The sequence below is a fragment of the Triticum dicoccoides genome, chromosome 4A (assembly GCF_002162155.2).
Source record: "Triticum dicoccoides isolate Atlit2015 ecotype Zavitan chromosome 4A, WEW_v2.0, whole genome shotgun sequence".
Classification (NCBI taxonomy): Eukaryota; Viridiplantae; Streptophyta; class Magnoliopsida; order Poales; family Poaceae; genus Triticum; species Triticum dicoccoides.
In genome coordinates, this window is record NC_041386.1 from 616,931,218 (window position 1) to 616,944,063 (window position 12,846).

General features: G+C 45.4%; 1 pseudogene; it reads left to right on the forward strand.

Moving 5' to 3' along the window:
* The first annotated feature begins 9,583 nt into the window (after nt 1-9,583).
* Nucleotides 9,584-12,304, forward strand: LOC119287382 (annotated as a pseudogene).
* Nucleotides 12,305-12,846: the final 542 nt, after the last annotated feature.

Consider the following 12,846-nt stretch of genomic DNA (forward strand, 5'->3'; position numbering starts at 1 on the left):
GATGTGATTGGCTTGACCCATTCCGTTAGCTTAGCACTTGATCATTTAGTTTGTTGCTATTGCTTTCTTCATAACTTATACATGTTCCTATGACTATGAGATTATGCAACTCCCGTTTACCGGAGGAATACTTTGTGCGCTACCAAACGTCACAACGTAACTGGGTGATTATAAAGGTGCTCTACAGGTGTCTCTGAAGGTACTTGTTGGGTTGGCGTAATTTCGAGATTAGGATTTGTCACTCCGATTGTCGGAGAGGTATCTCTGGGCCCACTCGGTAATGCGCATCACTTAAGTCTTGCAAGCATTGCAACTAATGAGTTAGTTGTGGCATGATGTATTATGGAACGAGTAAAGAGACTTTCCGGTAACGAGATTGAACTAGGTATTGGAATACCGACGACCGAATCTCGGGAAAGTAACATACCGATGACAAAGGGAACAACGTATGTTGTTATGCGGTTTGACCGATAAGGATCTTCATAGAATATGTAGGAACCAATATGATCATCCAGGTTCCGCTATTGGTTATTGACCGGAGACGTGTCTCGGTCATGTCTACATAGTTCTTGAACCTGTAGGGTCCGCACGCTTAAAGTTCGGTGATGATCATAATTAGGGTTTTTGTGTTTTGATGTACCTAACGTTGTTCGGAGTCCCGGATGTGATCACGGACATGACGAGGAGTCTCGAAATGGTCGAGACATAAAGATTGATATATTGGAAGCCTATATTTGGATATCGGAATCGTTCCGGGTGAAATCAGGATTTTACTGGAGTACTGGGGGGTTACCGGAACCCCCCCGGGGGTTAATGGGCCTACATGGGCCCTAAGGGAGAAGAGGGGGCCGGCCAGGGCAGGCCGCGCGCCCCCTCCCCCCTAGTCCGAATAGGACAAGGAAGGGGGGGGGGCCTTTCCTCTTTCCCCCTTCCCATTTCCTTCTCCAACAAGGCAAGAGGGGGTAGTCCTACTCCCGGTGGGAGTAGGACTCCTCCAGGCGCACCCCTAGGGGCCGGCCGCACCTCGCCCTCCCTCCTTTATATACGGGGGCAGGGGGCACCCCATGACACACAAGTTGATCTTCGTGATCGTTCCTTAGCTGTGTGCGGTGCCCCCTTCCACCATATTCCACCTCGGTCATATCGTACCGGTGCTTAGGCGAAGCCCTGCGTCGGTAGAACATCATCACCGTCATCACGCAGTCATGCTGACGAAACTCTCCCTCAACACTCGGCTGGATTGGAGCTCGAGGGACGTCACCGAGTTGAACGTGTGCGGAACTCGGAGGTGCCGTACGTTCGGTACTTGGATCGGTCGGATCGGGAAGACGTACGACTACTTCCTCTACGTTGTGTCAACGCTTCCGTTGCCGGTCTATGAGGGTACGTAGACAACACTCCCCCCTCTCGGTGCTATGCATCACCATGATCTTGCGTGTGCGTAGGAATTTTTTTGAAATTACTACGTTCCCCAACAGTGGCATCTGAGCCAGGTTTTATGCGTTGATGTTATGCACGAGTAGAACACAAGTGAGTTGTGGGCGATATAAGTCATACTGCTTACCAGCATGTCATACTTTGGTTCGGCGATATTGTTGGATGAAGCGGCCCGGACTGACATTACGCGTACGCTTACGCGAGACTGGTTTCATCGCCATGCTTTGCACACAGGTGGCTGGCGGGTGTGAGTTTCTCCAACTTTAGTTGAACCGAGTGTGGCTACACCCGGCCCTTGCGAAGGTTAAAACAGCACCAACTTGACAAACTATCGTTGTGGTTTTGATGCGTGGGTAAGAACGGTTCTTGCTAAGCCCGTAACAGCCACGTAAAACTTGCAACAACAAAGTAGAGGACGTCTAACTTATTTTTGCAGGGCATGTTGTGATGTGATATGGTCAAGACATGATGCTATATTTTATTGTATGAGATGATCATGTTTTGTAACCGAGTTATTGGCAACTGGCAGGAGCCATATGGTTGTCGCTTTATTGTATGCAATGCAATTGCCCTGTAATGCTTTACTTTATCACTAAGCGGTAGCGATAGTCGTTGAAGCATAAGATTGGTGAGACGACAACGATGCTACGATGGAGATCAAGGTGTCGCGCCGGTGACGATGGTGATCATGACGGTACTTCGGAGATGGAGATCACAAGTACAAGATGATGATGGCCATATCATATCACTTATATTGATTGCATGTGATGTTTATCTTTTATGCATCTTATCTTGCTTTGATTGACGGTAGCATTATAAGATGATCTCTCACTAAATTTCAAGATAAAAGTGTTCTCCCTGAGTATGCACCGTTGCCAAAGTTCATCGTGCCCAGACACCACGTGATGATCGGGTGTGATAAGCTCTACGTCCATCTACAATGGGTGCAAGCTAGTTTTGCACACGCAGAATACTCAGGTTAAACTTGACGAGCCTAGCATATGCATATACGGCCTCGGAACACTGAGACCGAAAGGTCGAGCGTAAATCATATAGTAGATATGATCAACATATTGATGTTCACCATTGAAAGCTACTCCATTTCACGTGATGATGGGTTATGGCTTAGTTGATTTGGATCACGTGATCACTTAGAAGATTAGAGGGATGTCTTTCTAAGTGGGAGTTCTTAAGTAATATGATTAATTGAACTTAAATTTATCATGAACTTAGTACCTGATAGTATCTTGCTTGTCTATGTTTGATTGTAGATAGATGGCCCGTGCTGTTGTTCCGTTGGATTTTAATGCGTTCCTTGAGAAAGCAAAGTTGAAAAATGATGGTAGCAATTACACGGACTGGGTCCATAACTTGAGGATTGTCATCATTGCTGCACAGAAGAATTACATCCTGAAAGCACCGCTGGGTGCCAGGCCTGCTGCTGGAGCAACACCAGATGTTGTGAACGTCTGGGAGAGCAAAATTGATGACTACTCGATAGTTCAGTGTGCCATGCTTTACGGCTTAGAATCGGGACTTCAACGACGTTTTGAACGTCATGGAGCATATGAGATGTTCCAGGAGTTGAAGTTAATATTTCAAGCAAATGCTCGGATTGAGAGATATGAAGTCTCTAATAAATTCTATAGCTGCAAGATGGAGGAGAATAGTTCTGTCAGTGAACATATACTCAAAATATCTGGGTATCATAATCACTTGACTCAACTGGGAGTTAATCTTCCTGTTGATAGTGTCATTGAGAGAGTTCTTCAATCACTGCCACCAAGCTACAAGAGCTTCGTGATGAACTATAACATGTAAGGGATGGATAAGACGATTCCCGAGCTCTTCGCAATACTAAAGGCTGCGGAGGTAGAAATCAAGAAGGAGCATCAAGTGTTGATGGTCAACAAGACCACCGGTTTCAAGAAAAAGGACAAAGGGAAGAAGAAGGGAAACTTCAAGAAGAACAGCAAGCAAGTTGCTGCTCAGGAGAAGAAACCCAAATCTGGACCTAAGCCTAAAACTGAGTGCTTCTATTGCAAGCAGACTGGACACTGGAAGCGGAACTGCCCCAAGTATTTGGCGGATAAGAAGGATGGCAAGGTGAACAAAGGTATATGTGATATACATGTTATTGATGTGTACCTTACTAGAGCTCGCAGTAGCACCTGGGTATTTGATACTGGTTCTGTTGCTAATATTTGCAACTCGAATCAGGGACTACAGATTAAGCGAACACTAGCGAAGGACGAGGTGACGATGCGCGTGGGAAAATGTTCCAAAGTCGATGTGATCGCAGTCGGCACGCTACCTCTACATCTACCTTCGGGATTAGTATTAGACCTAAATAATTGTTATTTGGTGCCAGCGTTGAACATGAACATTATATTTAGATCTTGTTTGATGGGAGACGGTTATTCATTTAAATCAGAGAATAATGATTGTTCTATTTATATGAGTAATATCTTTTATGGTCATGCACCCTTGAAGAGTGGTCTATTTTTGATGAATCTTGAAAGTATGATACACATATTCATAATGTTGAAGCCAAAAGATGCAGAGTTAATAATGATAGTGCAACTTATTTGTGGCACTGCCATTTAGGTCATATCGGTGTAAAGCGCATGAAGAAACTCCATACTGATGGACTTTTGGAATCACTTGATTATGAATCACTTGGTACTTGCGAGCCGTGCCTCATGGGCAAGATGACTAAAACGTCGTTCTCCGATACTATGGAGAGAGCAACAGATTTGTTGGAAATCATACATACAGATGTATGTGGTCCCATGAATGTTGAGGCTCGTGGCGGATATCGTTATTTTCTCACCTTCATAGATGATTTAAGCAGATATGTGTATATCTACTTAATGAAGCATAAGTCTGAAACATTTGAAAAGTTCAAAGAATTTCAGAGTGAAGTTGAAAATCATCGTAACAAGAAAATAAAGTTTCTACGATCTGATCGTGGAGGAGAATATTTGAGTTACGAGTTTGGTCTACATTTGAAACAATGCGGAATAGTTTCGCAACTCACGCCACCTGGAACACCACAACGTAATGGTGTGTCCGAACGTCGTAATCGTACTTTATTAGATATGTTGCGATCTATGATGTCTCTTACTAATTTACCGCTATTGTTTTGGGGTTATGCTTTAGAGACGGCTGCATTCACGTTAAATAGGGCACCATCGAAATCCGTTGAAACGACGCCTTATGATCTGTGGTTTGGCAAGAAACCAAAGTTATCGTTTCTAAAAGTTTGGGGCTGTGATGCTTATGTGAAAAAGCTTCAACCTGATAAGCTCGAACCCAAATCGGAGAAATGTGTCTTCATAGGATACCCAAAGGAGACTGTTGGGTACACCTTCTATCACAGATCTGAAGGCAAGACATTCGTTGCTAAGAATGGATCCTTTCTAGAGAAGGAGTTTCTCTCGAAAGAAGTGAGTGGGAGGAAAGTAGAACATTGATGAGGTAACTGTACCTGCTCCCTTATTGGAAAGTAGTACATCACAGAAACCGGTTTCTGTGACACCTATACCAATTAGTGAGGAAGCTAATGATAATGATCATGAAACTTCAGATCAAGTTACTACCGAACCTCGTAGATCAACCAGAGTAAGATCCGCACTAGAGTGGTACGGTAATCCTGTTCTGGAAGTCATGCTACTAGATCATGATGAACCTACGAACTATGAAGAAGCGATGGTGAGCCCAGATTCCGCAAAATGGCTAGAAGCCATGAAATCTGAGATGGGATCCATGTATGAGAACAAAGTGTGGACTTTGGTTGACTTGCCTGTTGATGGCAAGCAATTGAGAATAAATGGATCTTCAAGAAGAAGACTGACGCTGACGGTAATGTTACTGTCTACAGAGCTTAACTTGTTGCGAAAGGTTTTCGACAAGTTCAAGGGATTGACTACGATGAGACCTTCTCACCCGTAGCGATGCTTAAGTCTGTCCGAATCATGTTAGAGATTGCCGCATTTTATGATTATGAAATTTGGCAGATGGATGTCAAAACTGCATTCCTGAATGGATTTCTGGAAGAAGAGTTGTATATGATGCAACCAGAAGGTTTTGTCGATCCAAAGGGAGCTAACAAAGTGTGCAAGCTCCAGCAAACCATTTATGGACTGGTCCAAGCCTCTCAGAGTTGGAATAAACGCTTTGATAGTGTGATCAAATCATTTGGTTTTGTACAGACTTTTGGAGAAGCCTGTATTTACAAGAAAGTGAGTGGGAGCTCTGTAGCATTTCTGATATTATATGTGGATGACATATTACTGATTGGAAATGATATAGAATTTCTGGATAGCATAAAGGGATACTTGAATAAGAGTTTTTCAATGAAAGACCTCGGTGAAGCTGCTTACATATAGGGCATTAAGATCTATAGAGATAGTTCAAGACGCTTAATTGGACTTTCACAAAGCACATACCTTGACAAAGTTTTGAAGAAGTTCAAAATGGATCAAGCAAAGAAAGGGTTCTTGCCTGTGTTACAAGGTGTGAAGTTGAGTAAGAACTCAATGTCCGACCACCACAGAAGATAGAGAGAAAATGAAAGATGTTCCCTATGCTTCAGCCATAGGCTCTATCATGTATGCAATGTTGTGTACCAGACCTGATGTGTGCCTTGCTATAAGTCTAGCAGGGAGGTACCAAAGTAATCCAGGAGTGGATCACTGGACAGCGGTCAAGAACATCCTGAAGTACCTGAAAAGGACTAAGGATATGTTTCTCGTATATGGAGGTGACAAAGAGCTCATCGTAAATGGTTACGTTGATGCAAGCTTTGACACTGATCTGGACGATTCTAAATCGCAAACCGGATACGTGTTTATACGGAACGGTGGAGCTGTCAGTTGGTGTAGTTCTAAACAAAGCGTCGTGGCGGGATCTACATGTGAAGTGGAGTACATAGCTGCTTCGGAAGTAGCAAATGAAGGAGTCTGGATGAAGGAGTTCATATCTGATCTAGGTGTCATACCTAGTGCATCGGGTCTAATGAAAATCTTTTGTGACAATACTGGTGCAATTGCCTTGGCGAAGGAATCCAGATTTCACAAGAGAACCAAGCACATCAAGAGACGCTTCAATTCCATTCGGGATTTAGTCCAAGTGGGAGACATAGAAATTTGCAAGATACATACGGATCTGAATGTTGCAGACCCGCTGACTAAGCCTCTTTCACGAGCAAAACATGATCAGCACCAAGGCTCCATGGGTGTTAGAATCATTACTGTGTAATCTAGATTATTGACTCTAGTGCGAGTGGGAGACTGAAGGAAATATGCCCTAGAGGCAATAATAAAGTTATTATTTATTTCCTTATATCATGATAAATGTTTATTATTCATGCTAGAATTGTATTAACTGGAAACATAATACATGTGTGAATACATAGACAAACAGAGTGTCACTAGTATGCCTCTACTTGACTAGCTCGTTGATCGAAGATGGTTATGTTTCCTAACCATAGACATGAGTTGTCATTTGATTAACGGGATCACATCATTAGGAGAATGATGTGATTGACTTGACCCATTCCGTTAGCTTAGCACTTGATCGTTTGGTTTGTTGCTATTGCTTTCTTCATAACTTATACATGTTCCTATGACTATGAGATTATGCAACTCCCGTTTACCGGAGGAGCACTTTGTGTGCTACCAAACGTCACAAGGTAACTGGGTGATTATAAAGGTGCTCTACAGGTGTCTCCGAAGGTACTTGTTGGGTTGGCGTATTTCGAGATTAGGATTTGTCACTCCAATTATCGGAGAGGTATCTCTGGGCCCACTCGGTAATGCACATCACTTAAGTCTTGCAAGCATTGCAAGTAATGAGTTAGTTGCGGAATGATGTATTACGGAACGAGTAAAGAGACTTGCCGGTAACGAGATTGAACTAGGTATTGGAATACCGACGATCGAATCTCAGGCAAGTAACATACTGATGACAAAGGGAACAACATATGTTGTTATGCGGTTTGACCGATAAAGATCTTCATAGAATATGTAGGAACCAATATGAGCATCTAGGTTCTGCTATTGGTTATTGACCGGAGACGTGTCTCGGTCATGTCTACATAGTTCTCGAACCCGTAGGGTCCGCACGCTTAAAGTTCGGTGACGATCGTAATTAGGGTTTTTGTGTTTTGATGTACCGAAGGTTGTTCGGAGTCTCGGATGTGATCACGGACATGACGAGGAGTCTCGAAATGGTTGAGACATAAAGATTGATATATTGGAAGCCTATATTTGGATATCGGAATCGTTCCGGGTGAAATCGGGATTTTACCGGAGTACCGGGGGGTTACCGGAACCCCCCAGGGTTAATGGGCCTACATGGGCCCTAAGGGAGAAGAGGGGGGCCGACCAGGGCAGGCCGCGCGCCCCCTCCCCCCTAGTCCGAATAGGACAAGGGGGGGCCCTTTCCTCTTTCCCCCTTCCCCTTTCCTTCTCCAACAAGGCAAGAGGGGGAAGTCCTACTCCCGGTGGGAGTAGGACTCCTCCAGGCGCACCCCCAAGGGCCAGCCGCACCTTCTCCCTCTCTCCTTTATATTAGGGGGTAGGGGGCACCCCATGACACACAAGTTGATCTTCATGATCGTTCCTTAGCCGTGTGCGGTGCCCCCTTCCACCATATTCCACCTCGGTCATATCGTAGCGGTGCTTAGGCGAAGCCCTGCGTCGGTAGAACATCATCACCGTCATCACGCCGTCGTGCTAACGAAACTCTCCCTCAACACTCGGCTGGATCGGAGCTCGAGGGACGTCACCGAGTTGAATGTGTGCATAACTCGGAGGTGCCGTACGTTCGTTACTTGGATCGGTCGGATCGGGAAGACGTACGACTACTTCCTCTATGTTGTGTTAGCGCTTCCGTTGCCGGTCTACGAGGGTACGTAGACAACACCCTCCCCTCTCGTTTCTATGCATCACCATGATCTTGCGTGTGCGTAGGAACTTTTTTGAAATTACTACGTTCCCCAACAGTACACACTCGCCATAATACAGACCCTATTACAAGTTTGAGTTCCAGAGACAACACTTGTATGAGGAGCTTATTTGGTCCAGCCTTGAAAATATTCTCATCTGGATAATATTTAGCACTCAACACAGTGCTGTCATATTATGTCTCACCGATGGGGTATCAGTGTATGTGAGTTATTTAGAACATCTTCAATAAGACCTCTCATTTCTTTGTCATATGCCTGGACGAACAACCCAAACAAAAGAGAGAAAGAAAAATGCATACAACTGGACACTTCAAACCGTATCCATATGCCCGAGTTGTTCGCAAATCCCCAAACCCAACCCATATATATATATGTAAGAGCGGCGGCGGGGAGGGGGGGTGCCTCGACGTGTCTACATAACCTTGCTCACTGGATCCAGATCACTTCCTTTTCTTGTTCCGTTTTTCTCTCTTTCCTTTCTCTCTCTCTCTCTCTGCAATTTTATGGACAAGTGGGGCGGTCAAATGTAGGGTGTAGTTGCGTTCGAGGACAAATGGGGTTTTCGTCGGCACGCCAATCCAGATCTGTTCCAATTTTATCGGATGTCCCCAAAGGGAAGATATGTCAATCCAGTTGAATATGCTCTTAGACAGTACGTGAGCCCAAGTTAATCTTCACGAGTTTTCTCCCCTTCCCTATGGCGGCGAGGGTAAATTTTCTCCTTCAGACTTCGCCGACAAGCTCATGGATTAGCCCCCTTCTCTTTGCCGCTTTAGCGGCCTGTGGCGGGGAGGAAAATCCTAGTGCCTTCACTCGGGCTAGTAGTTTATGTTAAGTTTTTTTAGTCCTCGTAGCTGTGGCGCTGGGGCAATTGGCGACGCTTCGTCTTCGAGTTTGTGTTCTGGGCTCTTCGATCCTCCTCAAGTTTGTCGATTGAGACGTATTCGACGGAGCTCTGGCTTAGATTCCTGTTGTCTCCTCAAGGCAGCGAGGTTAGGGTTTTTTGTTGTACGTTGCACGACGGCGAGTTTTAGTGTTAATTTGATCTAAGATGAACCTACAACTTTATATAGGAGTATTTGGGTGGGAGTGAAAATTCACCTACCTCACGAATGTGAGTACTCCAAACTATATTTGGAAGATGACTGCCTTCTTTCTATAGCACAGCACAGCACAGCACATCACGAGGCTTCTTCTTCTCCTCCGTCTCTGTCGATCCCCACTCTCGACAGCTCCAATCCATTCTCAAATCCACTATCCAATCAGCCTCCAAATCGATGCTAACCATGCACCTCATCGGATAGCAGCAGCACGCCGGAGGCGGAGGGGATCGAGGAGGAGGCAGGAGCCGCCGGATCCATCGAGCTTCCGCGCGGCGGATCCAGATCCACCACCACCCGCGGGAGGGGGATGAGGAGCCGCGTCCTCGGAGCAGGGCGCCGCCGCCTGGGCCTGGCCCGCATCTCAGCGCTCGGTTCTACTTCTATCTAGGGTTTCAACCAACAAATCGGCCTCCTAATCCCGGCCATGGAGTCGCCGCCGCACAAGCTCAATGTCGGCCGGGACGAGGACCGAATCAGCGCGCTCACCGACGACCTCCTCGTCCGAATCCTCGAGCGCCTCGACTTGCGCCAGGCGGTCCGCGCCGGCGCACTCTCGACGCGGTGGCGTGACCTCCCGTATCGGCTATCGCGCCTGCACCTCGACGTCGGTCACTTCCAAGGCGCCACGCCGCTCGAGGTCATGGACGCTTTCACGGGCGCGGCACAGAGGTTGCTCTCTGTGGCGCTTCCTCTGGCCGAGGGCGAGGGCGGCAGTGCTGCCATCATTCCCATCAAATCCCTCATCCTCAGCTTTTACCTGTCATCCCCTCACCTGAGCGCCATAGGCCACACCGTCGAGGACGTTGTGAGCTACGGCAAGACCGAATGCCTTGAGTTCTCCATATCCCCGCCGCGAGGGAGCAACGCCAACCTGCTGCTCGCGGAGATTGGACAGCAGTTCATGTCCTTCTCCGGCGCCTACCCAGTCGGCAGTCGCCTTCTCGTGGCTCACCAGCCTTACACTAAAGCGCCTTGCGTTTGGCCCTTCCGACGTCACCGAGCTCATTAGCGCTTGCGGTAGGCTTAGGCACCTCACCCTGAAACTCTGCAGACTGATTGATCCACGCTCCACGTTCAAGATCGACGTGCCGTGCTCTAGGATCCAGGAGCTCGAGTTCTTTGGCTTTGGGTGTAGACAGATAGAGCTCATTTCTGCACCCAAGCTTAGGCAAGTGTGGTGCCAAAATTGGCTCTTCGACAACCCTCCAGTGTGCTTCGGCTATGTTCCTGAGCTTCGTGTTGTAAGACTCTTTTCTAAAACCATGGCATGGCAGGCGTCATTCACGCTGAGCGAGTGCCTGTCAAAGAGTGCAACGAACCTGTCGAAATTGCATCTTGATTTTCTCCACCAAATGGTAAAGCTAATTTCTATGCACCACTTAAATTCTTCTGCATCTACATACCATATGTTCTTGTCTACCAATTTCAGCTGTGTATTTATGTTCTTGCTGCAGATTTGGATTCAGCCAGAACATCCGAAGCAGCTCACTGCTATATTCAGAAATCTCACCTCTGTGTTTCTTTTGGGTATCTTCACTGAGTGTGATCTGAGCTGGACACTATTTTTCCTTGAAGCTGCACCTGTGCTGCAGAATATTGCAGTAAGTATTAATTACCCGTCTTTTTTATTTAGCCCACATCTTAGCATGTTTACATTTTTACAATGATATGTTTTGCTGATATTTAGCATTAAAAACATAGCAAGTTAATCTAATTTCCAACCATTCACCAACTTATCACAAATACTAAAAGTAGTGCATAGAAGACACAATGTAATTTTGCAGCGAGGCAATGTCTTCTCCAAAAATCCATCCTGTGTTTTTCTCGAGGAGGAAAACCATGGCCTCTGCATCGAGTGATGCAAATAGCCCTCTTGATTAAAATTGTTTATTACAAAGTATTTTGGTCAAAAGAAATACAAGGAATATAGTTGTAATTTCATAAGAACCCCGGAAGCATATTCAACTATGTTACTTTACCTAGGATTTACTTCATGCAAATTCCTCCAAAACTTGATAAGGGCCTAAACTTACATTTTAATGGCAATTGTTGTAACGTTGTCCTTCATGGGTTGGTGGCAAGCTTTCATTAACATGTGTTATTTACTTTCTATGTCCTTGCTTGAAGTTATCTCGACATTGTTGTATCATGACGCTCGAGAACAGTGCCGAGAAGACCAATGTGGTGTGGAAGCCATCCAAGGATTTGAAGCACCTGAACTTGAAGGTGCTGCTGATCTTTGGGTGTGAGGATGAAGATAAGGTGACAAACTATGTAAGGCTTGTCATGGGACGAGCTGTGGGCTTGAACAGTATCGTGCTGCATGGTGAATACCCATGCGAGGACTGCAATGCCACTGACCTTGAAAGACCCAAGATGGGTAAAGAATCCAAGGTGGGTGAAGCTAGCAGACGTCGGATTAAGGAGCGACTCACACATGGATCATCCTCATCTGTGGAGATAGTTATCTGTTGACGGATATGGTCAAGGAATGCTAGTAGTCTCTTAACTCTCCCAGGCTTGGAGCAGCTAGAGCAATGACTGTGTGAGGCACACCCAGTTGTGATTCCAATTTCTATTTATTGATAGCCTGAGGATACTTGATTGATGTGGACCTTGCACTGTAGCTAAATTATGTGTGTACTGTAATCTTGCTGCATGCTTTATCTTCCAGTTTACCGAGTAATTGCCAGATATTTGCGCATGTAATGACAAATTCTTGAGGCGTTCTCTTTTTGCCGAGAAAACTTTCCATGTACTGAGAAATCCCCTACTGTATTCTGTGTTATGCCTGGAGGGTATCATTCAAATTCCTGAGGCGTTCTCTGTTTGGAATGTGACTGACTGAAAAGGGTGCAAATTAATTAAGCTATGCTATTCTATATCTGACTGGAAGCCTATCACATTGATCTGGATAATGGCTGGCAGTAGAACAGGACAGCATGCCTTTGACAATAATCTACAGTTTGGTCTAACATATATTCCCATAAAAAGGATGTATCAAGAAACGAGACTGTCTTATAGAATCACATATATAAGAGTTTGTGCTATAGTATCTTTTTCTCTCGAAGGGACTACAAAAATTTCCCCAGTAGGAACATGATCTTTATTCCATCATTTTTGCTACATGGTCTACCAATGTCGGTGATAAAATTTTGAGGATAACCCTACCCAAAAAACAGTAGAGATGTTTTAGCCTTTTACATTAGCAGCCCTCAGAAAGTGTTCAAAGGTAGCATTCCCTGCATACTGCTGCATTTGTTGTGACCGATCGTCCTCCGTCATGCATAGTTGGATTAACCATCATTCTATTGTATCCCTACTGAAGAGCCA